Source organism: Mus caroli, unplaced genomic scaffold (assembly GCF_978045245.1).
Source record: "Mus caroli unplaced genomic scaffold, Mus_caroli_1 scaffold_19, whole genome shotgun sequence".
In the NCBI taxonomy this organism is placed as follows: Eukaryota; Metazoa; Chordata; class Mammalia; order Rodentia; family Muridae; genus Mus; species Mus caroli.
Window position 1 is genome coordinate 61,799,279 of NW_028227274.1, and position 26,975 is coordinate 61,826,253.

The 26,975-nt window shown below is 42.1% G+C and overlaps 1 non-coding gene across 1 annotated transcript; it reads left to right on the top strand.

The window, feature by feature from the left end:
• The first annotated feature begins 16,507 nt into the window (after positions 1–16,507).
• LOC115029971 (small nucleolar RNA SNORA48) lies at positions 16,508–16,651 on the top strand. Its single transcript, XR_003835523.1, has one exon. It is a non-coding gene; the product is annotated as a small nucleolar RNA SNORA48 (small nucleolar RNA).
• The last annotated feature ends 10,324 nt before the right edge of the window (positions 16,652–26,975 follow it).

A 26,975-nucleotide genomic window follows, 5' to 3' on the forward strand; every position in this document is an offset into this window, starting at 1 on the left:
GGCAAGACAATTTGACCTCTATTCCCTGAGATCACACATGAATACCTGACAATAAAAACCACCAGGTGGGTGCTTGGAGTGAAACCTGTGTCCTCTGCAAGAGCAGCCAGTGCTCTTAACTATTGAGTCATCTCTCCAGTAACAAGAATGATCATTTTAAATCAGGCAAAGAGCTGTGTATCATATCCAGGAGGCACAGATGTGGCACATAATGTTGGTAATACAATCATGAACAAAAACAAAGACAAACAAAAAAAAACCTGTATTTAAAGCTTAAGATTTTTAAAATTTTAATTAAAGGTTAAATTACTTTTTCCAAAGGCAAGAACTGTCTTTTGTTTTTGTTAAATTTGATTCAACCATGCAATCCAGCCATTCAAGAGGCTGGAGTGATGGTTCAGTAGTTAAGAACCCTGGCTATTATTCCAGAAGCCTTAGGTTTGATTCCTAGCACCATGAAGAGGTTTACAACTATCTATACCTCCAGTTCCAGGATTCTAACACCCTCTTATGGCCTCTACAGGCACCAGACACACAGGTGATACATAGACATACATGCAGAAAGAAAATAAAACACTCATAAAATTCCATTTTTAATTAAAATTTTTTAAAATTTGATTTTATTTTGTAATTCATTTTTACACTGCATATTCTATTCCCCGCCCCTCCCCCCACCCCACACCTCCTCCCCACCACACCCTGTCTCCACATGGATGCTCCCACCCTCTACCCCATCTGACCTCTAAACTCCCTGGGGCCTCCAGTCTCTTGAGGGTTAGGTGCATCATCCCTGAATGAACATAGAAAATATAGGTTTCTCATCCCCGGAAACCTCCTGGTCAAGGACCCTCATCCTACTGGTTTGGATAGATAAGACTGTTTACCTTGTGACAGGCAGAATGAAAATGCGGGACAAGTAAAGGATCGGTGTCCTTCTAAGGCATACCCCTTAGTGACCTAACTTCTTCTCCCACTAGTTCCAACCCCAAAAATTTTCAACAAGGCCACAAAGTAGAGAAAAAGTCATTATCACTTAGGGTCTTTAGAGATAAAATGTATATCTCACTAGCAACGGCTGTCCTTGTAGCTTGACCTTCACATTACCCTTGAGGAAAGAGTTGCATATGGCTGGTGAGAAACCTCAACCCAATGTCTACTAATAATCAAGTCCTCTGTAAATAAGTGTACATATTTGAAAACTCAAGAGACTCTGGAAAGAACTCAGAGCATACTGGGGAAAAAATGACCTATGTAAACAATGAGAATGTGAAGTCCTAAAGAAAACCGCAGAGATGAAGTCAGAAGGAAACTGGTAAAATGTAAATTAGTATTGAGACAGAACTTCTGCCATTAACCTGCATATGGTGCTTTAAAAGAAGAACTCTGAGTTCATTTGTGGCAAGCCTACTCTACAGAGTGAGTTTGAGGACAGCCAGGGCTACATGGAGAAACTCTGTCCTGAAAGGAGGAGGTGAAGGAGGAGGAGAAGAAAGAGGAGGAGGAGATGACAGTGATGACAACGACCACCACCACCACCAGCACCACCACCACAACAACGACTCCTTCTCATCACCATCATCTTCATCCTCCTCATGGAGAAATGAAACCATCAATGAACAAAACAAAACAAAAACAAGTTCAGAAATACCAAGAACTAACACACTGACCCAGAGTGAGACTAGAGGGGTCAATATTGAGTTTGTTTTGTGTTGGTCATCTACTGTTAGTCTTGGGGCCCTTAGGAGTGGTTTGTATATCCATTCAGTGAGACTCTACAGGAGTCATTCTTCTTCTATAAAAGGTTAGATTAACGGAGGTAGATTCTGGTTTAGAAATGGATACCTGTGTTTGCCTCTCCTCTCACTAGGACAACATCTGACTTGCATCCACAATCTCTTTGAGTTCATCAGTGTGTCCTGTCTAGAAGATTCTGTTTCCTTGGTGTCCTCCACACGCCCCCCCCCTGACTCTTACAATCTTTCTGCCTCCTCTTCCAGAGTTGCCTAAGCCATGGGGAAAGGGATTTGATGGAAACATCTCAATTAGGACTGAGTGTTCTAAGGTCTCTTATTTTCTGCACATTGTCCAGTCCTACCTGTATTCTCGTTTTGTTTTGTTTTGTTTTTTAATTAAAGAGTTTATTCCATTTCCATTAATTGTAAACTGTTAAGGTAGTAATTACCTCAGCTGTTTGGCCATTTGTTTTCTTCATGACAGCTCTCCCTGATTCCTTCAATACTATCTCTTTCTGGGTCCTGCATACACATTCTAAAACAAACTGAAGCCATGTTTGCTAAGAAAATAGGCATGTCAGCTCACATGTCACTTGCAGTGTATCTACTGCTGCTTTTATCATTAAATTAGCAATTATCAATGACAACAGGTAATAAAATTAGGCAATGCAGTCTATAAGACAAAATCGCTTTTGCAAACTATTTGAAAAATCAGTGAGATGTGGAGTGTGTAAAAACTAAGTCTTAGGCTCAAAGAAGCAACGGACAGCTTTAGGTCAGATGGCCAGAAGCAATTGTAAGAAAAGCCAATAAGGTAGAAAGACTGTGCTCATGGACAGCACTTGCTTGGTTTTAGCTAATGCACTTTGATCTACCTGAGACTTTCTAACCATCCACATCTGTTCACCCACCATCTCCTGAGCACTGTTCACACGACCTACCGTCTGCAGGATGACCTGGGAAATACCCCCCCACACACACACACACACAGTTTCTCTGTTTCTTCCTAGTGTTCTTTAAACACAAACTAACAAACTATCTGTAATAGTTCACTGACCATTACAGCACAGTGTAGGGGGACAAGAGACTTTACAGTGAAAGGGGCACAGCCCCCATAGTGGCATTTCTGAATAAGCAGGAAGGTCTGTTTTCAGGACACCCTCCATCCAGCTGTGGCAGCTTCTGTGCCATTGCCTTAAGATCCCCTGCCATGGCTCCACGGGTGCTTGTCTGCAGTATAATCTCCCTCTCCATACTGACTCCAGGAAGCATCTCCATCACTGTCCTTTTCTGACATTTGAAGTTTGGCATCATCTGAAAGAAGTTTCCGCCTTCGAGGCCCCAACACAAAAATGTCTAAAGGCAAATTCTAGCATCCCCCAGAACTCCACCATGGTCATCTCTCCTTATTTATAAAAGTCTATATGAAATGTCTAGATAGGGAGCCAAAGGTAATTAAGACCATGCTCCTTCGTGTCTCCATTGCATCAATTAAATCTCATCTAAAACATGTTATCTGTAATTCTAAACATGGGGGAAAGGTTAGAGCCGATGATGATTCAGAATCAGAGAGTAAATAAAAACATTCCTCTTTGACACAAAGACTGCCTAGAGACAGGAAGTTGTTGCCAAAGGATATTTCCCTTTAAAACCATCAGATTTTCGATGTTCTTAGAAGACAATATTAAGAGGTCATTTCCTTCTGAGAGCCCACATCAAAGACTAAAGAGCTTCCAAAGGAAACAAAAGTTCAGGGCTGCCCACGCTTCTTAGTTATTTTTGACATAATGAAACCAGGTTAACACACAATAGTCAAGGTTGAAAACTTAAGTTGTTAACCTAATGTTATATTACCACTATATTGAAACAAGTTTCAGGACAGCAAATTACGAGCGGGACAATTCCTGGATTAAAGTAATCATAAGGAGTAACACCCAGGCTTATAGTTGGCGTAGCTGAATAACACATCATCCTACATGTGTTTCTATTACATATTCCACTTTACACATAAGCACATGCACATTTAGACAGTTGAAGCAAAAACTTCAGATCTTGTTTGCTAACTCTTGGAAGCAGTGCTCATCATCCAATGAATAGCAACTGAACTCCAGCCCAGATTTGGGATAGATGGACAGAAATGTGCATGCATATGTGCATATGTGATTCTATTGCTGTGACATCTGCAATCAGAGATAGGGCCTATTTTGAATTAAAAAATGGCAGGGCATCAGTAATCAGCTCCATGTAATCTAAGAAGGGTGACGATAAGGACTTTGGAAGGCCAAGAACCCACTGGAAGGAGACCCAGCCTGGTCCAGGAAGGCAGGAATCTTGGGTTGTGATCCAGGGAGAATGCTTGTCTCAGTTTTCCAGGACAACTGTAACTGATGTTTACTGTAGAGGTTACTGTGTGTTTAATATTGTGTCTCTGTGCTTCCAGATATGCCCCACATTGGACTTTATAGAATCTGCCTGAGTCAGTCTAGACATTCTATCTAGTTGGATGTTTCTCCCCATGAAAGAATAGCCTCCCTAGGACCAAAGTCATCTCCCATGGTTCTTTATGTTGCTTAGGGAGATCACAACCACAAGAACTGAGACAATCGGTGATCAATGTTGTGCCTGCTCTACGCCAGGGAATGACATCAATATCCCTTCTCCACCTCCACACATTGTGTCACCTTGTTTAAAACATAAAGGTCAGAGAGGAAGCATTTGCACATTTGCTCAAGTTCATCCCAGTGGTACATGGCACAGAGGGACCTGACCTGGAACGTTCCATTCTGTTTCCAAGGTCCCCGCCAGGGTAGCACCTGGGCTCTGACTCTTAGTAAGTTTCCTCTACACAGCTCTGGGCAGTTCAAGGGTTTAAGGCTCTGATGGAATATAACTTTGTCTGTACACATCACTGTAATATCCTCAGGCTCCGATCCTCTGTACATGGTGTCCTCATCGTGCCTTACGGTCAGGGACTGGAGACTCCCTCAGAAAATACAAGGGTCAACTCTAAGTTCTTGGAGGAAAACGTCTAAAAAACCACGATGCTCTTGAAAGTCCTCAAGCTACATGGAAGCGCCTCTGCCTGCTGGCTCCCTGTCCCACTCTCAGGCTCCCTCAGCCCAACATTTCCTAGCTGGCCTCATGTTTCACAGGTTCTTTTAAGCCCTTGTGCCAAGCTCTAGTGCTCATAGCCCATAGCATACAGGGTCACCTTCTTAAAATATTGTTTTAACTTAACTATATTGTTAATAGTAACATGTGGCTCATGGTGACCATGGCGGGCAATGGGGATCTATATTATACTTTCTGTTATATTAGGATGCTTATTCTGTTCATTAGCAAAAAAAAAAAAAAACTCCCATTTTTTTCATAAAAATAAATTACATTAATAGGGTGACCCTCCTCCAGTGGCTGCGGAGAGTGTTCATAGGCTTTCAGAATGAAAACCAATCCCAGCTTTGAGACTGAAGAAAGGGCGATGCATCTAAAACACTTTTGCTTGTGGAGGATCCATTTTAACCAGGCGATGGTTAGCCAGTCCCGAGGACAGTGTGACCTTCAAGTCCTCAAGTGAGAGGCCATCAAGGCTTTAGTCACCTAGAAGTCTATGGCCACAGAGCCCTAGTTCTTCCCCAGTGGAGCAACCCTGGAAAGGGTGAGGAGAATTTATAAAGATGGGTCTTTTAAAACTCTGTACCCCAAAGCCAAAGAGACAAGCACCTACTTTTCTGCTCTGTGGCATATACCAGTGCTTCAACAATATTTCATACCGATTCTATGATTTCCCCTCAGGGTATACCTAACACTTATCATTTTTGTATTCCTAGTGATCCAGATTAATCTTAGCAGCAGCTATATTAACCTCTAGGAATTAGCTCACTTTTTCAGAAAGCCATGAATGTTTGATGTGACCACTTAGACAGTGGCTAGGGAAAAGCACTAGACAGGCTACAAACACAAGTGTCTCTTTTGTTCGTTTCAAAAGACGTTGCTGAGTTCCTGCAAAAAGTCCACTGAGCTACAAAAAAGCTCACAAAACTCCCAGAAATCTTGGGAATCTAGAGCAAAACACTCGTCTGCAAACTTTCCTAGAGACATGAGTTACATTTGTAAGGATTCAGTATGAGACATGGCTCATCCCAATCACGTTTTGTACTAAAAGATTTATGAGGGCAGTGTGAGGGGGTGCTGAGAAAGAGAGAGCTGTAGGACCAGAATTTTAGATGCCAAATGACAGAATAGATGACATTTTAGTTCCTGTCTGGGGTGTCCCCAGTCACTTTTGCACACATGGTAGACGAGAGTCGAGGAAAAATAGTGGCGTTTGTATGAAATGAGGGTCAGGAGAGTCCTAGACCCTACCCTGCATGTCACCTACCAAGTCCCTTCATAAGCACACAGAGAGAGCAGTATGTTAATTGAAAACCCAAGTTTATGACTCTCTTCTCTCCCCTCTTATGCTCACCCAGCCTCAGGCACAGGCAGTCGGGTTTACGGATAGGTCTGGGAGCCTGTCTGACTGTAATGACTGAGCCTTGCTGGCTCTTATACTGGGAATGCATATAGCTGAAATTATTGCGTGCCTGAGATTTACTAATGGTATATACAATAGTTTGGTAGTCATTTGAGATAGCTGGACTACTATGCATTTCCATTTGCAAAGCATCTAAGAGTAATTGCTTCGTGAATTCAAAGGTTATTACTGCTCATTGAGGGCGTTCTGGTTCCAGAAGTAAGAGCCCGAGACAGCTCTGTTGGGTTTGGTGATCAGTGGGAAATCTCCCTCTCCATTTTAGTTTGGTTTGAATAAAAATGGTCACAGTTCTTCAAGGATAATCTTTGCAGCAGTATTATTATCTGTTGAGGCACTTCAGCTATTTGTCTTGTTGGATCCTATGAGAATGTCCCACCACTGTATAGGTAAGTGAAGGGCACGGATGGTTTCCTAGTTGCAGGATATATAAAGATGTCAGCTGATTTGTTTAGGCTAGTCATAGATGCTCATTGTGTCTGTCCATTACAAGTTGAGGATGAAATGTTGGAGATCAATAAATTCCATCAGCTCTCCTCAGGCAGCCTGAAAGAAACAGTATTCTTTACCAAAAATCTCAAGGAGTAAATTGTCTTTTGCAGGAAATGTGTGGTTGACACAGAACCAAATAAGTGACCTCCATTTTTTTTGTTGTTGTTAATTTTATGGCGAGCTAGGGTGCAGATTATTTATGCTGCTTTCATAGAATGAACAATAATTTGGCCTTGACAGATTCAAACCCAAGCTCTGGAGTTAATTAAATAGGAGAGGACATAAGATGTTTCTTTCACTGCTGCTTTGATAGAATATGCTAACAAAGCAACTTGGGGAAGGAAGGGTTTATTTTGGCTGACAGTTCCAGGATCTACAATCCATCATGGCAGGGAACTCGTGCTGTGGGAGCTTGAGGCAGCTAATCATATTCATAGTTGTGAAGCAGAGGGACATGAATGTTAGCACTAAACTAGCTTTGTCCCTTATATCCTTATATCCAGGATTCCCAACCAGAGAAAGGTCCTGCCCAGAGTGAAGACAGAACTTCCCACATTAGTTAACCCCATCAAGATAATCCTATGTAGGTATCCCCAGAGACCCATATCTCTCAGGTAATTCTAAGATTTATTTTGATTGATATATATGTATATGTGTGACTGTATAAATTTATGTGCACTGAATGAGGCCAGAGGGTGTCAGATTGCCTGGAACTGGTATTATAGGCAACTGTGAGCCACCATGTATGTGCTGAGAACTGGTGTTACAGACAGTTGTGAGCCACCATGTGTGTCCTCTACAAGAGCAACAAGTGCTCTTAAACACGGAGTCATCTTAACAGCTCCTCCCACCTTGGTCTAAATCTCATCAGGTTGCTGATTAACATTAAACATCTCAAAGTGTTTACAAGTGATGGTCTTGTAGTTACACACAAGTCGGGGGAGGTCTTTATTAGTATTTAATTTGTAATACAAGGCTATTGTATATTGTACTGATTTTCTCCATTTTAGAAATGTGGCACAGAACAAAGGAAGCTATACAATTAGAGACCCAACCAAGCTTCATACACATCTAACTGCTTTACCTCTGTATCAGCTGCATTTAATAAATAGGTATTATCCTAAAAAATGAGTGGGCTTCCATAGCCTAGAGAAATATTCTGTCTAGTATATACAGATTTGGGTTTATCTCCCTCTATTAATTCCAAGGGATTTGTGGAAGGCTGAATTTCAAATACAGAATGGCTTAAAGAAATCTTTAGTGAATGAAAGATGTTCTTTTTTTAAAAAAATAAATTTTGTTGGCTTTTGGACCAGAGTTCACATATATTTATTTTATTTCTTTTTTAAAAATTAAAATATGGACTGGTGAGATGGCTCAGTGGGTAAGAGTGCCCGACTGCTCTTCCGAAGGTCCGGAGTTCAAATCCCAGCACCCACATGGTGGCTCACAACCATCCGTAAGAAGATCTGACTCCCTCTTCTGGAGTGTCTGAAGTCAGCTACAGTGTACTTACATATAATAAATAAATAAATCTTTTTTAAAAATTAAAATACAACTACATCATTTTCCCACTTCACTTTCCTTTGTCCAATCCCATGGATTTGTCTGCCCTTGCTCCCTCTTGAAATTGTGGCCTCTTTTTCTTTAGTTGTTATTGTTTTGCACACACACACACAAACACACATACACACCCCTAAATATAAAATTTAACTTGCTTAGCTCATTTAAATATATATACATATGTGTGTGTGTGTATATATAATTTCAGAGCTGACCACTTGGTATTGGGTAACCAACTAAGGGGCTTATGCATTGGGAGGACAACTTCTTCCACTGTCAGCATCTTTTATCCATGGGTAAGACCCTGTAAGATTTCCCTCCTTTGATGTTAGCATTGTATTGGTATTGTACTTCTTCGGTCTTGTTTAGGCAGCCATATTGCTGAAGTATCATATGTGAAACTTCCCTGTCACTTGAGTGATTATTTTTTCTCTAAAAAGTTTTCAACTGATGCCTGAACTACATTAACAGGGACAGGATGACCTGAAAAGCCATGCATGTTGAAGCTGTGTAATATGTAATGACATGAAGCTACGGTAATATTCAAACAATGGCATTAAAGCTACATAATATTTAGTGTGCATGAATTTTGAAAAAGAGAATCTCTCAGAAACCCCTTGACCTTGCACTGATAGTAGCAAAGGCCATGGTGCTGATGAAGTATTACCACTGCTGAGTGGTCCTCACCACCGTTGAGTGATCTTCACCCCCATTGAGTGGTCCTCACCACCATTGAGTGGTCTTCACCACCGTTGAGTGGCCCACACCAATGCTGAGTGGTCCTCACCATCGTTGAGTGACCCACACCACTGCTTAGTTGTCCTCACTGCCATTGAGTGGCCCACACCACCACTGAGTGGTCCTCACCACCGTTGAGTGGTCCTCACCACCACTGAGTGGCCCACACCACTGCTGAGTGGTCCTCACCACCGTTGAGTGGTCCTCACCACCGCTGAGTGGCCCACACCACCGCTGAGTGGTCCTCACTGCCATTGAGTGGTCCTCACCACCGTTGAGTGGTCCTTTCACAGGTTATTGATATACTTTTCTCCAAGCATTTAGCTTTTTACATTTTAGTAATATATTTATTACATTTTAGTAATGAATTCTAATAAAAAAGAAATTGCACCAGCTAATATAACCAAGATATAAATAAGATGCAGAACAAGCAATCATTTATCAACTTGTTCAAGATATCCCTGCTCTGTGGCTAAGACCACGAGCTGCTCTTGCAGAGGACTTTGGTTCAGTTTCTAGGACCTAAATGGCAGCTCACAATTATCTGCAACGCCATTTCCAAGGGACCCAACACCCTCTTCTGACCTCCTTGGGCAATAGGCATATATATGGTTCATATACAAACATGTAAGAAAAACACTCATACACCTTAAATTTTTTTTAATCTTAAAGGAGTCCATGGAACTCTTAGCCTTGCTCTTTTTAAAAAGAGAAAATGTTGGCCATGATGGCACATCACTTTGATTCCAGCACTCAGAAAGTAGAGGCTAGCCTGGTCTACAAAACCAGTTCTGGTACAACCATAGCTACACAGAGAAACCTTGTATCAAACAAACACACACACATATACACACATAAACACAGAAAGAGAGAGAGAGAAAAAAAGAGACAGACAGACAGACAGACACAGAGAGACCAAGAGACAGACAGAGAAAGAGACAGAGAGACAGAAAGAAGTTGGTGGGTCTCCTCTACTGTACATTTTTACATAAAGTTTTTGCTTGCATTGAATTGTTTTCATACAGGGGCTTGGCTATACACATAAATGTGACTCAAATATTTTTTATAAAGTCCATGTCTTAAATTCATAGACCAGCAAATTATCTATTCAATTGGTTAACATATTTTACATACTTAGTTCATTAGAAAAGTGTAGTTATTAAGTCTATTGGATGTCTCAGTAAATTAACCCAATAAAGGAAAAGTTCCCATTGACCCTGCATTGTCATGGGTGAGTCTGATGTCAGCGTTGGCACAGGTAGGTAGTGTGTATCTGAAGATGCTCTGGTCATCTCTTGGAGATGTGGCTTAGAGACATGTTAAACTTTAATACTGCATTCCATCTGATAATGAAGATTTGATTGGTGCAGCATAATGCTCTACTCTATCTTGCAGTGGAGGATTGGATTGCTATTAGATGGTGTTCTCTCCTGTTGATGTATCTCCTAAGGCAGAACAACACAAAATTAACAATGAAACTTCCCCTTGGAAAAACTATGTTTCATACTAAACATCTTGTACAAGGAGAAGTGATGACATTAAAGCCACATCATGTTTAATTGCAGAGGCCTTTTGTTTCAGAGGTATTTTTTAAGAACTTTGGGAGTTGGCAGCAGAGTTTCTCTCAGCTCCACATCTTCACAGCCTCCTCCACTGCCAGGGTCCCCTCCCTCATGGATGCCCTCACCACCAGTGGGGAGCTCCACCTACTCAGCAAACTCACTGGGCCCATAGCTCACAGGAATGTTCACTCCTGCTGAGAACTCTGTGAATGTGGAGCAAAGGAATAATGATAAGCATCAGTCCCTTTATTTCCAAAGTCCCCATAGTCATTAACAGTCTGGCAGCAGGAAGAGAGAGAGAGCCACTGGGCCTGCTTTGGGCTTTTAAAACATCAAAGCCCCCACCTAGTGACATACTTCCTCCAACAAGGCCATAATTCATAATCGTGTCACTCCCTGGTGACTAAGCATTCAAATCTATGAGCCCATGGGGCCATTCTTACTCAAACCGCCACACTCTCATACAGTATCAAGTAGAAGAGCTACATGGCCCTAAATACTCTGGTTATTACTTTTACCTTTCACAACTCACTACAAGCACTGAATTTTTAACTATTACCATCATCTCTTCTTTACCAGAATAGCACTGTGCTGGAAGCACACAGCACGAAAGCTTTGGAGGACAGTACGTTTCATCTAGCAGTGATTGTTTTAGATTCTTTCATGCCTTTTCAGGGCTTGATCACTGTCTGAGAGTTTTTTATTGCTGTGAAGAGACACCATGACCATGGCTACTCTTACAAAAGAAAACATTTAATTGGGGCTAGCTTACAGTACAGAAGTTTAGTCCATTATCATCATGGCAGGAAACATGATGTTGGATAAAGAGCCAACAGTTCTACATCTGGATCCACAGACAGCAGGAAGAGAGACCGAGCCACTGGATCTAACTTGAGCTTCTGAAATATCAAAGCACACCCCCCCAACCCCAGTGACACACTTCCTCCAACAAGGCCACACCTACTCCAGTAAGGCCACACCTACTCCAATGAGGTCACACCTCCTAATAGGACATCATCCTGTGTGCCTATGAGGGCTGTTTTCATTCAAACCACCACAATCTCTCTTTTCTTTTCATTACTAAATAATGTTCTACTGTCTCAATGTAGCAGTTTCTTTATCCATTCCCTTACTGAGGAACATCTTGACTGGTTCCAGTTAAATAGGAAAAGGAAAAGAATACATGAAAATGATATAATTATAGTTTCAATGTATCCAAAGTGTCCTCTGTACACTGAAATGTAATCCTAATATGGCCATATCACACATGAGTTGCTAAATGGGAGTATTACTACAAAATAAAGGCAGGCTGGTATTTTAAGAAATTGCCTTACATGCCAAAATGTAAAGGCATAAATAGCATAAGGTGACAGCACATGAATGACATACAACAAAGAAGGCAAACTTACCTTGCTGTTGAGATCTAAGCACTAGAAGTAGATAACCCAGTTGATATGTGCTTGCCGGACACACATAGGGACCTGAATTTAATCCTCAACATGCACATAAAACAGCAGCAGCAACAACAACAACAACAACAACCAAGCATGATGGCTCATATATTGCATAAGTACTGGGGAGCACTGAAGAAGTAGAAAAAAATGGGTCCCTGGGCCAACCAGTCTAGCTGAGTAGTGTGCACCAGGGGCAGTGAGAAATCCTGATGCAAACATAAGCTGGAGAGCAATAAAAGAAGACACCTTGCATTGACCCCTGGCCTCCATATGCACACACCCACATGAACCCATATATACAGCATGCGTGCACACACACACACACACACACACACACACACACACACACACATCAGAGGGGGAAGGGAGGGAGGGAGAGAGTTAAAACCACGGATCTAACTCATTCCCATTCTTCTGGTTTCATCCTTCAAAGTTTCCAGTCCCTAATAATACTCCTCACACGGCTCCCCCTAGAATTGTCTATCATTTTACCTGTAACTGGGATTATCTCTGCATACTTTAGTACACTCTTTAGTGGCTCAGCCTAAGTCCTATTACGACCGAGAGGAACACTTTCTTTGTTCATCCCTCACTGCCTCTATTAGCCAATTTTCTGTTTCTGTGACAAAATGCCATGACCAAAAGCAACAAGAAGGAAAGGAGTTTGATTTAGAGTTCTGCCATCCTCATGGCAGGGAAGGCATGACCACCGGTGGCAGGAGTAGCAAGCCTGCTAACCACACTTTTATTCAGACACAAGAAGCAAAGAGAGCCAGCAGGTAGCAGGACGAAGCTATAAACTCTTAACTCTGCCCCCTCCAGGGACACTCATCCTTCAGCATGGCTCCACATTCTGTATGTTCCATAGCCTCCCCAAACTGTATCACCAACTGCTGGCCAGATGTTCAAGAGCATGACCCTATAGCGTGCATTTCTCACTCGAGCCCCCACACCACTGACTGCCCAGCACCAATAGCAATAATTTTGCAGCAGCCTACATAGTGCTATATAGGTGCTTCCATATTTACTAAGTGCCAAAGTGAAGCAAAGAACAGCGTAGAAGATTTGTCACTTGGATAAACCAACATCCCAATAAGGCCATCATAATATTTTCACTGTGACAAGTCACTTTTGGTTAAACCTGAGTTGAAAGGATCATTCAGGAATGCTACGCACTGGCTTTCTATTGTCGCTGCTTCCTTCTGTAGAAATTGTTACTTTCATTCAGTATTGTCATTTCTGGGGCTAGAAGCTCTGTTTAAAGTGCATGGGAATTATATTGTCTAAGCAATGTTGCATGAGAGGGGAGAGAGAGAGAGAGAGAGAGAGAGAGAGAGAGAACAAAATAAACTTCCTCTTTGTATGCCCTAAGAAGCCTGAGGAGTGTTTTGAAAGCCATTAGAATGTTCTTGGCTTTTAAATAGTTGATCCTGTCTCCACCCAGATATTCCTGATTTCCCCCTTTCAAGCACCCACTGGTTGCCAAACTAGCTCATGTTTTCATTTAGTGAGGTGCAGAGCGAAGCAAGTATTTAACACAAAACACAGCGACACCCAGAAACCATGAAGGCAACAGGAACGCCAGAATGCACACTACTCCTAATGCTTTCAGGTTGAGTGCTTGAATTGGGACATTTTCCAGAAAGCAATCCCATAAGGGGTTCGTTAACGAAACAGATTGGTGAAGAAAAAACGATCAAAAGCACATACCATTTCCAATGCTCAAAAACCACCGCTACTAACTAGTTTTAGAACAGATGGAGTCCGCCTGGGGCACTCCTTCTCAAATTCCACCACAGGCTGTTCCTGCCTCAAGGGTACTTTAAGCCATGAATGGCTTCTTGGCACAAATGTATCTTATGCCTTAGCATCTGACTTACTCTGCCCAAAGAGAACGTGGGAGAAACATGATTTTTGTCAGCCAGCTCTCATTTCTTGTTTCAAATCTTGACTTCTTCTGCAAACCTGGTGTTTATTTACAAGATTTTTAGGGTAATTAAGTCAAACAGGAATATCAAGTATGTGTGTGTGTGTGTGTGTGTGTGTGTGTGTATACATACACATGTATATATATATACATATATATATACACACACACACACACACACATATATATATATACACACACATATATATATATATACACATATATATATGATGTGCCAACTGTGTTGCCTAGAACTGTCTATTGAACTTCTGACCAGTGGCTTTGCTGTTGCATGACCCACCCGATTTCTCAACTCAGACTAGCTAATGTGTTTTCTTTTGTGGTCATATGACACAGAAGCCGGTTTGTCTGTGGCTTTCGTTGTTCCCACCCAATCAAGTTAACTCTCTGGCACTCAGTTGTAACTGTTCCCTCACCCTGGCAGTGTCCATGAATAGTGTTGTGGGGAGGGGAGAGTGGGTGAAAGCAACCCTGGTTAAAATGTCCACTGTTCTTCCCAAAGGTTACATGACAGTGTCTTCAGGACAGCATTTCTATTTGTTTCTTCTTTTCCAGATTCCTGCAATAAGTGGTGGTGGCTTTTGTTTTTGCTCTTGTCTTCTCTCCCAAGATGGCTATGTTCCCCTGGTATGTTATGGCCCAAAGTAAGGGACAGAACCCACAATCCTTTAAAAGGCACCGAAGTCTTCACTGCAGTCTTTGTCACTTGCCCACACAACAGTCTCTCCACCACCATCTTGGCTGAGTAAGAACAAAACTGTACAGTGCTCTAGAGATCCTTGGAGCTCTCAGACACAAGATGAACCTACGTCGAAGCAGGTTTTTCCCCCTAGACCTTGGGAAGATACATGTGTTCCTAGACAGAAGGTGGCTCCAGGGTCACTCAGTCACATGTCACACATGGAAGACTTGACTGGCTAGAGAGATGGCTTAGCAGTTAAGAGCACCAACTGCTCTTCCAGAGGTCCTGAGTTCAATTCCCAGCAACCACAGGGTGGCTCACAACCATCTGTAATGGGATCTGATGCCCTCTTCTGGTGTGTCTGAAGAGAGCAACGGTGTACTCATATACATAAAAAACAAATAAAACTTTACAAAGAACTGATACTAAAATAGTTGCTAGGCAGTGGTGGCACACGCCTTTAATCCCAGCACTTTGGAGGCAGAGGCAGGCGGATTTCTGAGTTCAAGGCCAGCTTGGTCTACAGAGTGAGTTCCAGATCAGCCAGGGGTATACAGAGAAACCCTGTCTTGAAAAACAAAACAAAACAAACAAAAACAAAAACAAAAGCCAAGAAAGACTTTACCTTTGTCCTCTTCAAATAGTATGTTTTAGGAAATAAAACAAAAACCTCATAGTTTTTAAAGCTGGTTCTGGGACCCAGATTATGTTCATTTGGAGTATTTCCTTTTTGATGTGAAACTTAACGTTTAGTTAAGAAGCAATCATTTTCCAGTAAGTCAGTATAGAGAGATTTGGTTTTTTAGTAGACTGCACAGAGACCTGACTTTTCTGAGCCTTCTTAAATGAATCTAAGAAATGTGATCCAAAATCCACAACTCTGATGCTAACTTCACTTCTAGTGTAATGTGAGAGTCAGCCTTGAACATTCCGGGAGAGGTTTTAATGGAAAGAGGAGTGGAAGGTCAGAAGCAATCAAGCATTTACAGTGTTATTCTCCCTGCGTGTCTCTCACTAGTCTCTCTGTCTCTCTGTCTCTGTCTGTCTGTCTGTCTCTGTGTGTGTGTGTGTGTGTGTGCATGCGTGCGTGTGTGTGTGTGTGTGTGTGTCTGCCTGCCTGTCTGTCTGTCTCTCTATATCTTGTTCTTCTACACACACACACACACACACACACACACACACTGCAAGGGTCTTGAATTGAAAAGTGATTCATGATCCAACTTTGACTTAAACCTCTAATCCCAGTGTGATGTGAAAAAACACCAAGCTGTGTTGTTTCAGTTGATGTTCATTATCTTCATCAGTGCACAGGGTCACAGCCAAGGCCCCAGATTCTGGGCCTGAAACTCTAAAGATGGGAGCTAATCTTTCTCACCACATATACCATTATCATCCTTCCTATTCACAGCATCCCATGGGTCATGAGACATCCAAGAGGCTGGCTGAAAGGTCTCTCTGAAAGGTCTCTCTCATCTTCAAAGAAGAAGTCGGTTGTACAAATCTAGAAATGTCTCCAAGTGAGGAGATAAGGCACTGCTGCCTTGTGCCCTATGGCCAACCTAAAGCACTCTGCGTTTGCAGGGTTCTGTTTTGGTGGCAGGGATGTGGCAAGGGGGTCCTTGTTTGTTTTTCTGGTTTTGTTGTCACCAAAACCCCAGGCAGTACATGCATTTTGTCTGTGAGTCATAGGATCTGAAAACACATCCCACAGGATATGATCATTTCATAACTTGGTAGGTACTCTGGGGGGAAAAAAAAAGATATTGATTATGTGAAACTTGAAGTTTAGAAAAATATATTTATATCCCCCTGGCAATGGGCAAAGGGACACCCTGTGGGTGGTGTTGCTCTTCTATCAGTCAGGAGCAGAGCACATGGCAGTCCTTGGTTCACCCTAGCTTGATGCCTGGCTTGGTGGCCACAGCTGTACTATACCTAGTACACATAAAAGTCAAATCAAATCCAGGCAACACCAGAGGAGGAAGACCTGAGACAGAGACCTGCATTCCACCATGCCACGTGGTGCTGGCAGGGGAAGGCACACAGACCTGCTCTCTACCTCATGATATGGATGGGTCACAGATACATGGAGCCCACCTACCACCAGGCAACACAATGAGGGAGGAAGAAGACTGAGACCTGTGGACCACAGACCTTCCCTCCAGTGCCCAGCACAGGTAGGCTGTAGACACCTGCTTAGCACCATGTCCCCCAGCACAGACAGAGAATGTCATCCAGGACCCCCAGCCTTGTGGACAGCCTACGGTGGAAGCCACCACAATGTGCCAGTATGAAGTGGTCGAAGGGGAAAGAAAGAAAACTGGAGCAGTTTGGGCATTATGAAGAGAGACTCGAGGGCAGAGAGGAGTAGCCTATTGTGACAGGCTAGCCCCATCACCTGGGATGTAGTGAGGTCCTAGTCTAAGCTGCCATGCCTGAATCCACAGCTACTCAGTGGCAGGGGTTGGTGTTATGTTCGTGGCTCATATTACCACTAGAGAACATGAGGGCAGCCACCAGGGACCAAATGTATGTCCAGGGGCTATACAGAATTGGCCCCACCCCTCACCGGCTATGATTCTCTGGAGAGCTGTCCTTACCTCACACCTGTGACAGCACTTGGCAGAGCTGACCCTGAGCCTTGTCCAGATTGCAGTGAGCTGACCCCAAGGATGAGAGTGTCAAGAGAGCTGATTCTGCCATCCCTCTGCCTTGTGCTGGCACAAGAGCAGAGGGGCTGCTCTCCTCACTCCAACAGCCAGAAAAGCTGCCTGCAGAATCACAAGCATGGGAGAGCCAGCCCTGTCCCTCACCAGCTGTAACACTTTCAGGAGAGTGAGACCTGAACCTTGCCTGGACAGCACAGCTGGCCCTGGTAGTGGGGACACAGGTGAGCCAGCCCTGAGGGTGTGAGCTGAGGAGAGATGACCCACCACTCACCTGCTATGTGGTAGCCAGAGGAGGGTTGGAGGTGGGGTTGCCCTCTGTAGCTTCATCCCTCACCAACAGAGTCAGTAAGGAGAGCTTGCCCTGTGGTCATAAGCACAAGTGAGATGTCCCTGCCCCTAACCAGATGAATAGTGTATGGATACCACATTTTCACTATCCATTTCTTAGTCTACGGGCATGTAGGTTGTTCCTATTTCCTAGCTATTGTGAATATAGTAGGAATGAATATGACTGGGCAAAAACCTGTGCTGTCAAATGTTAAATCTTCCATATACACACTAAGCAGTGGTATACCTTGGTCATACAGTCAATTTATTTGTAGCTTTTTGGGAATTCTCCTCCGCGCTGATTTCCAGAGTGGCTGTACCAGTGTGCAATCCCACAACAGGGAATGAAGGTTTCCTTTTTCCCACCTCCCATCCAGCATTGGTAAATTTTTGCCATTCTCAGGAAAACTTAATATTATTTTGATTACCTTTTTTTTTTCTAATTGCTAGGGACTAAAATATTTTTTGAGATATTTCATAGCCATTTTTTTTCTTATTTGGATAACTCTCTGTTGATAGGTTCCAAGCCACCTTTTATTGAATTGGTGTTATCATCATCATGATCATTATCATCATCATCACCACCACCATCATCATCATCATCATTTGTTTTGAGGTCTCTGCAGTCTGGATATCAATCCTTTGTCAGCTGAGTAACTGGCAAAGATCTTCCATTCAGGGGTGGACTTTCTCTCTTCCGGTTGATTGTTAATTTGATGGAGTCCCCGCTTGTCATTTTTAGACGTAATTCTTGGGCGAATGGAATCCTATTCAGAAAGTCCTTTCCCACATCTATATCATGTAGGTTCTGCCTATGTTTTCTTCTAGCAGTTTCAGTGTTTCAACTTTCAAACTTGGGTCTTTGCTCTATTTGGAGTTAGCTATGTGCAAAGTCATAGATTCTGGTCGAATTTGAACCTTCTGTAGGGGGCCATCCAGCTTCCCCCTCACCATTTGTTGAAGATGACTTTTTTCCTCCAGCTTAACGTACTGTCAAATATTAAATAACTGAAGTTGCACGCGTTCATGTTCAGATCTTTGACCTTGTTCTATTGGTCTATGTGTCTTTGCCCCGGTACCATATGGTTTTTATTGCTATGGCTCTGTATTATGTGGTATAGCTTAAGACCTGGAATAGTAACCCCTCCCACCTTGTTCTTTTTTGCTCAGGATTATTTTGACTCTCCTGGCTCTTTGTGGTTCCATATGAATTTTAGGATAGGTTTTTCTATTTCTGTGGAGAAACAGTTGGAGATTTTAGTTGGAAATGCATTGAACATGTCAACAGCTTTTGGCAAAATGGTCATTTTCATGCTATTAACTCTACCAATGCATGCGCACAGTGTGTCTTTCTGTTTTCTAGTACCTTTATCTCCTTCCTCGGTGGTTCTAAGTTTTTGTGGTAAATGTCCTTCACTCCCATGGCTAGGTTTTTTACTAGGTATTTTGTTTTCTTTGAAGCTATTGTGAATAGGAGTGTGCCCATGATCTCCTGCTCTGTGTGTTTGTTGGTGGCGTATAGAAAAGCAATGGTTTTGTGCAAGTCAGTTTTGTAGAAGGCCACATCACTGAACCTGCATATAACTTCTGGAAACTTCCTGACAAATTTCTGGGATCTCTGCTGTATAGTACCCCATCATCTGCAAATAGAGAAAGTTTGACTTCTTTATTCCCTGTTTGTACCACTTCAGTTTCCTTCTCTTGCCTTCTTGCTCCAGGCACTGCTTTCAGGAGGATGTTGAAAGGGAGTGGAGTAGTGACAGCCCTGTCTCCTTCCTCACGTCTGGAACTCTTTCAACATCTCCCCATTTAGGAGGATGCTAGCTGTGGACTTTAGTGCATAGCTTTTATTATGTTGAGTTATGTTTTCTTTACACCTGCATTCTGTAGGACTTTCATTATGAAAGAAGGTTGGATTTTTGTCATAAGCTTTTTTGACATCTAATGAGATGACGAAGTGATTTTATCTTGAAATACATTTACGTGGTTTATTACACTTATTGACTTGCTTATGTTGAATTATCCCGTTATCTGAGAAGTAAAGTCAACTTGATTGTGGTGGATAATCTTCATGTATGTCTCCATTTTATTTTCAAGCATTTTATTAAGTATATTTAAATCTATGTTTATCAAGAATAATGGCCTGTGGTTTCTTTTTTATTTTATTTTGGTAATGTTATTGTTTATTTAACTGATTTAGTATTGCAGTAATACTGGCTTCACAGAAGGAATTTGGGAGTGGTCCTTCTGTTTCTGTTTCTTAAAAAGTAGTTTAAGACAAATTGGCTGTAGATCTTGCTTAAAGTCTAGTAGAATTCTTCTGTAAATCCATCTGATCCTGAATTTTTTTAGTTATAAGCTTTTTATTAATATTTTAATCTCAGTTTTAATGACCCTGTCTTGGTTGTTGACTTCATCTTGGTTTAATTTTGATAGTTTGGCTGAATCTAAAATTTCACCCATTTCTTTTGGCCTGTCCATCTTAGAGGAATATACACTTTTAAATTTCTCCCTATGGCATTGTGCTGTCTTTTGGGTTGTTTCCGATTCTGTTCATTTGGCACCTCTCTCTCTCTCTCTTTATTTTGGTTTCATTGAACCAAAAGTCTGTCAATCTTTTTTTAATCTTCTTAAAGAACGAGCCAGCTCTTAGGTTGTTTCTTAATATTGTTTTCTTTCTTTTGATTTCATTAATTACTGGAAAATAATTAATTTTAATTATTTTTACCATCAATTTGGCTTGGATTTAAGTTGTTCTTGCTTTTCGAAATTTGTAGTTGCATCATTAAAGTCTTTTGTTTCTGGTATTTCTGATTTTTTTTTTTTTTTAGCGTAGGCACTTACAGCTCTAAATTTTCCTCTTGATGTGTCCCACCCAGAGGTCTGCTCTTGATGTGTCCCAGAAGTGTGTTGTGTTGTATTGCCATTTCATTTAGGTCCTGAAACAGTTTTATCTCTTTCTTCCTTCTTTGACCCATGCATCATTCATTACTGCATTATGAGTTTGTGTATTTACCAGGGACTTGGTTCTTGTCAGTTTTAAGTTTTATTTCATTGTGGTCATATAGGTTATACAGTTACTTAAATCTTTGTGAATTTGTCAGTATTTGTTCTGTGTCCTAGAATGCAGTCTATGTTAGAGAAGCTTCCATGTGCTCTTTCAATGGAAGAGAATGCGTACCAATCTTTGGTGTTTAGGTGGAATACAAATATTTCTGAGGATATCCGTTATGTCTACCTGATGATATATGATGCCAATTAATTATGATGTTTCTCTGGGGTTTGTTTTTGTTTCTGTTTTTGTGGGCCCCCCCCCCATGACCTGTTTATTGAAGAACGTAGGGTACTGAAACCTTCCACTATTAATAGATTGGTGTTAATCTGTGTCTATATATCCAGGAGAGAGACAGAGACAGAGAGACAGAGACAGACAGACAGAGAGAGATCTCACTGGTAGGTGTTGGAGGAGAGATAGTGGCTTGATCTCTCATACTGTTGGCACTTTTGCAACCAGATCTGGGCATGTGGAGTTCTTCTATTAGCTCTGTGTCTGATATAGACAGAGCATGTTGGGGCAAATAATGTGCAAACTGGGATGGTCCTGAAGGTTGGGGATGGTTTTGGTGGGATGAAGTCAGGTGGACAGGGGAGAGTATGCTGGTGCACAACATTTATATCTATGTCCAAGATTATAGTGTGGGGTAGAACCAGCTGAGTGAAAGGTTAGACTGGGAGGAACCTATTGGGGGGAGGGGAGGCAGGTGGGAAGGGTTCTGGCAGTAGCCTAAAGGCTTGTTGCCATGAAGACAGAGATGGCCAAACTAGGCTGGGCACTGAATATGGGAGCCAGGCTAGATCTGCAACATTGGGGAGGATGAGCAGTGAGGAAATTCAGGCAGACCCACTGAGTTAGACCCTAGAGGGGTGCAGTGTCTGGCTGGGTAGAGAGGTTACCAAAGGCATTTAGTTTCACCCTCCCTTAAGGCATTTGAGACATTTTTAAAAGCACAGTTCCAATGTCTGCTTGGGGCTGAGAGTCCCATTGAAGGACTGGGAATGCTGTAAAGGTATTTCTCTGAGGATCAGACAGAAAAATGCAGAAACAGGGCATCAGAGAGCAAGAACTTAGTGGGCAGCTGTTTACAGAGGTGTGGAAAGAGGGCTGAGGGATCCTAAAGACAGAGAGAGGGAGTCAGAAGCCTCAGACTCCGAGCAAGCTGGGACCCTGAACAAAGGCCACTAACCCAGGTGGAGCAGGAGCAGGGGCTGGTCACACATTTCTCTTCCTTCTACACTAGCCAGGTTCCTTTGGTCAGAGAGCCTGGTGCAGCATGTACAGTATAATCTGTAACATGGAGTTGGGCACTGGGAGTACAGTATCAAACCCCAGACAGAGTCCCGAGCCTCACTGAGAACTGGTCATAGTTTCCACAATGTGAATCTAAATCAAATTCTACACAAGGCTCTGTTCCAGATTAGGCTACTGTTCCCAAAATGTTTTAGGCAGAGCCACCTGCAGCCCCTTCAAATAACTCCTACTGTACTGAAAGAGTAGGTGAAGACCCAGTTCTTATGAGTGGAAGGCAGCTGAGTGCATCTGGGTAGAGAGCCCCCGTGAAGAAGGAAGGGGCAGACAAGGTCCCCCTGTATTTAGACTTGGCTAAGTGAGTTATGGAGGGTGCCTGTCCGTGGCTCCGATTGGAGAAGACAACAGTTGAAGAACCGTCTAAAACACCAGGCTGGGAAGCAGACACACCACCCACATGCTGCTTTCGGAAAGAAGAACTTCCTGTTTAAAATGGAAGGAGAAGGCTTGCATCCTTAAGTTCACCCAATTACAGGTAAAATGACGGTTGAGCACTGATGACTTTAGAAACCACCCGAATAGTCAGGAAAGGGGTAGGACAGCAAGGAGGTAAGAAAGTGGGGATATATGCTTCCCCACACAAGCCAGCAAGGCAGCACCGCTAACTCCGGGACTGGCTCCCACAGCATGGATTGCTCAAGTCACTTGCTGTCCCTGAGACTGTAAAAAGACTGAGATATTCTGTACATTGGCAGAATCCATTGCTACTCTGCTCAAGCTGCCAGTGATCCTGTCAGGTTCCCTCTTCCTGCCATGAAGCACCTTGGGTGGGGTCCTGAGGTAAACGTGCTGGTGTGGTAACACTAGCTGCAGGGGGTAACTGGATTCTTGTAAGTCATAGTAAAGAAACTATATTTATTGAGACCAGAAAAGAAAAGTAATATAAAAAGGCATTGTTACATCTCGCACCTTTGCTTGGGGAGGGAGATAAATTCAGCAGCACTGTTTTGCTGACCTAAGCACTCACAACCCCATGAGTGCCAAGACTCTACCCAAAGCAGGTTTTAGCTGGGGCGGAGGAGCATTTGCAGAAGGCACTCACTGTCCCAAAGCTTTATAGTTCATAGATCCTGACGTCCACATTCTTCCCATTGATTTAATTTGCTTCCAAGTTCCGCTTAAAATATAACATGAGCATTGTCACATTCCTAGGGCATTATTCTTTCAATCACTGTTTAATGCCAATCTTCCATTCCTGGTTCAAACATAAATATGAGTTATAAGAGAATTACTGATCCCATATAGCACACACACATATATATATGTATGTATGTATATATACATATATATTTATAAACATACATACATATATATAAATATATATATATTTGTATATATATACAAATATACGTGTGTGTGTGCGTGTGCGTGTGTGTGTATCCAGTTCCGGAGAAAGGAAATCAGTAAAGTATTTTTCATAAAAAGTAAACTTTGAACTTTTGGCATTATTTTTTTTTCCTCCCAGAAATACCAACAACTCTGTCCACTTTGATACAAAATAATTGGAAGGGTCTCATTTTTTAACAGAAAGAAACTACTTTTCAAGAACTATAATTTTGAGTGTCCCTGGGGAACTTGGAGTTGGAAGCCAAAAACAGAAGAATTCTCCAAGCTCAAGAAAAAATCTGGCAAGGCCCTTCAGACTGTGGAGTAATGCCTCTGTCTGAGGGGTAAACAGAAAGTCCGGAGGGTTCACGGCCAGAATTCCAGAGAGAACTGGAGTTTCCACCCCAGCTCTTTCAGCACCAATGGTGGATTCAATCACAGCTGAGGGAGATCAACTTACCAAAAGTGAACAAAAGCCAAACCCCAGCTGGCTGGAGATTCTCCCCAAGTGTGGGCGTCCCAGGAGATGGCTCGCCAAAGGGATGTTTGAATTATAAAAAAATAAACTATTCAGATTTTCTTTTGATAGTGTTTCACTTTGTAAACCAGCCTGACTTTGAACTCAGAATCCTTCTGCCTCGACCTCTGGAGAGCCGTAACCATGGGGTTTACAGCACCATATCTAGTGGAGTGCTGTAACCAGGGACTTGCAACACTGTCTCTAGCTCTCCTATTTCCTTTTATCTTTAGCAAGTACTGAAGGATTAGAATATGAATGATGAGACTATTTTGTCTTTTATGCAAGATAAACTAAATATTTGAATTCTAGAAACATCGAAATCAGCGGCTGGAGAGATGACTCAGTGGTTAAAGCCTGTACTGTTCTTCCAAAGGACCAGACATTAGTTCCCAATACCCACCTGAAGCTGCTTATGCCTGCCCATGATTCTAGCTCCACGGGATCAGACATACCTTTCTGGTCTGCATGGGCAGATATATGTATGTGATACATATAATCCCTCTCCCTCTCCCTCTCCCTCTCCCTCTCCCCCTCCCCCTCCCCCCTCTCCTTTCTCCCCCTCTCTCCCCCCCTCCCCCCTCTCTCTCTCTCTCTCTCTCTCTCACACACACACACACACACACACATACACATATACACACACGTCACTTCCCTCTCTCACAAGCAATTCCACTCACTCACAGGCACATCTGTGCTGAGGGCCAGAACTAAAGGAGCTGACAGAGTAAATGAAATTAGGATTCAGTAACGAGTGATATTTTACAGATTTACACTTCTCACAGACACTGCAAGTTCATTAACAGAGTTGATTCCCCCAATCATTTGTAAAGCAGGTAGCCCTAGGAAGACCATCCACCTTAGCAGCTTCCACCTTATCAACATAAAGTAACACCATTTTAATCATTTCTGATCCACTGGACCCTGGACCTCTTCAGCTTTGAAGTGTGTCTGAGTCCTGGAGAGGAACTGTTTTCATTGGCAGGGATTGTCTTGGGGTTTGGTGCTAAGTAGTATCTATTAAATGAGAGGATAGGAAATTATCGATGCAAAGATAAAGACCAGAAATGAAGCGCTGAGAGTGTGAATTACCTAAAGCGGTTGGTTCACTATACATTAGCAGCAGCCGTCAATCAAGTCAGCAGACTTTCAACTGAAAAGACAACTGCATTAATGGACTTCCATGAGCCTCTTTGATGAGCATGAATAATGTTTTCGGTTAACAACATAAGTACTGCATCTCCATTATCGGGAGGGTTTTTAAAATTTATTTCCTTAAGCATTATCGAAAGCATCTCCAAGCTGGAGAGGTCTGGAGACTTCCGCAGGTACAATAAGGCCATGAATAATTAACGTGACTCAGGTTGTCCCTTCCTTTAGCATTTCCTCTCCAAAAAGGCCATAAATCATTTCAGTAAAAGAACATTATTTCGCTAAACCCTGTATCCTAGTTTAGGTCTCTGTGTCTCTGACTTCATGCCTCTGATATGGAGGGAACTAAATCAGTGCCCTGTTCTTCAAGGTCACAGTCATGTGGCCAGCACTCAGTACATCTAGCAAGAGGAAGTTCACCAAAGCAGGTTGGTTTCCTAGGAGAACAAACATTTTCTTTGTTTCCCAAAAAGTTCATTCTCTGTGTTCTGACTCAGACTTAGTCTCAGAGGCTGAGGCTCTCTAGTGATCCATTTCTAGGGTAGATGCCATGAGACTGAGACAAGGATCATACTCTACCAAGTGCTTGGTACTTAAGAGCTTCTGTTTTATAAAATACTCAAATGTAATCACACTCGGCTTTTCCTATTTTTTTTTTTCGCTCTACAGGTTTGGCAGTGATGCCCCCATGATGCTAAGTTTGCAGGTGTACAAAATGGAAGTACAAGGGACAATGGAGGTTTGCATCAACATTACTGAAAGCTGCTAATAGCACTCTGTGAGTGGCAGGGTTGGATTCCCTGCAAGGAGATTCTGAAAGGCCATTGCATGATGCCATTAACATGAAGCCTAAGTTGCTATGGAAACCCTAGAATGTTGGCGATCCACCACGTGAAATCTCCCCAAGATAAGGTAATCACCCTCTGGATAGCAACATTCTGATCTCTGGATCACACAGCAGTTCTATTCAGCTGACCAGTCTCAGCAGACAGAGCTTCTTTTCAGGAGATTTGTTTGTACAGTCAGGAATGACCTTACCTGAGGGCAATAGAGCTGCCCCAAAACACCAGAAAAGCAAGCAAGATGAGAGTTTTTCTCTAGCATGAAAGAATTTAGATAAGACTTAATTATTATGAAAGGGAAGTACAATGCATAAGGAAGATGTACTTACAAGGAATTTTAGCATACAAAAGTCATGCAGTTTTAGCATATAAAATTTGTATAATCCCATTAAATATAGATCTTCCGGTTGATGCATAGATTTTTCAGACTGCCTAAATGACAAGACTCTACCATTAGAAAATATATTTGTTACATTTCTGTCCATTAGAAAATATATTAATTATAAAATTGTAAATTTTTAAAGTAAAAAAGTAGAAAAATGTAGCATGCTGATACATGTACACACACACATACCACGGAGTAGATGTCAGAGAAGGGCTATTCCCAGGGCCGGGGTGGATGGTAAAGCTGAAAGTCTCAAGTCAACAAAAATCCAAATGTTTTTGTACATGAAAATGACTGCAGACAAAGGAAAAGAAACTATCAATCACTGATGTGCTAGGTGATTTTAATATCATTTTACAATAACTGATAGAGTTTATGGAAAGAAACCAAGTAAGTTAGTAAGGTGAGGGACCTGACCCACACTGTGATCCAGCCTGATCTAGCCAGTGCTCCAGTCACTCAGGGTGGAATCAGAGATCACTTTCCTTTCAAAGTCTGCTTAGGATATTTAGCAAGATAAATATGTTCTGCAACAAATTTTAGTACAATTTAAAGGATTCTCTAAAATTATCTTCTTTTTTACCTTGGAATTAAAGTAGAAATAGTTAAAGGAAAATGAAACTATTGAAAACTGGACAAATGATTTGAACAGATGTATCTCCTAAGCAAGCAGCCAATGGCACACAAG